The sequence below is a fragment of the Sinocyclocheilus grahami genome, unplaced genomic scaffold, assembly GCF_001515645.1.
Source record: "Sinocyclocheilus grahami isolate Dianchi unplaced genomic scaffold, SAMN03320097.WGS_v1.1 scaffold823.1, whole genome shotgun sequence".
Classification (NCBI taxonomy): Eukaryota; Metazoa; Chordata; class Actinopteri; order Cypriniformes; family Cyprinidae; genus Sinocyclocheilus; species Sinocyclocheilus grahami.
In genome coordinates, this window is record NW_015506002.1 from 31,285 (window position 1) to 31,932 (window position 648).

The 648-nt window shown below is 31.2% G+C and overlaps 1 long non-coding RNA gene across 1 annotated transcript; it reads right to left on the reverse strand.

Annotated features, from left to right (window-relative positions):
* Window positions 1-357: 357 nt before the first annotated feature.
* On the reverse strand, window positions 358-648 carry LOC107562442 (uncharacterized). The gene is made up of 3 exons (XR_001605986.1): window positions 636-648; window positions 505-543; window positions 358-415 (listed from the first exon to the last, which is right to left on the reverse strand). It is a non-coding gene; the product is annotated as an uncharacterized lncRNA (long non-coding RNA).

The window sequence follows — 648 nt, forward strand, 5'->3', positions numbered from 1 at the left end:
GATAGAAGTAACATCTAATACAGCCCATAAGCATTTGCTTGATCTAACTGGAGTCACTGGTGACCTTTCTGTCTTCAGCTGAAATAAAAACTATTTACAGTCATTAAAAACTTTGTTTTAAACACCAATATTAAACAGAAATCTACATTCAAAATGTAAATCAGTGAAATTATTCATCTTTTGTTGAGGCATCACCGAGAAATGGAGTTGCATCCTAAAACACAGAATAACAGCATTACAATACATAAAAAAAAAAAAAAAATTACATAAATATTGCAACTTTAAACCGTTTGAGTAGTTATATTTCTCTTAAGAATGAAATCTGTGTTATTTTAAGAGAAACTATTAATCTTACTTGGCAACAGCTGGGGATTCTGGGTAACGGTGTTCTGATTGTTGTCTTCTCTCTCAATGGCTGAAAGAAATAATAAATGTTCACAACCTGTCTGTCTAACTAAAAATAGAATAAAAATAAAAATATTTTATAAAAATATTTTAACTCACCAAAATCAGGCAGAGAGGTATTTTTAGAGCCCATTGCACCTAGAAAAAAATAATTTCAGCACACATTTAACACATTTTAACACACTGAGTGAGTGACGATGAAGATAAGTGATGAATTCAGATGTTCTGACCTCGAGCTACTGC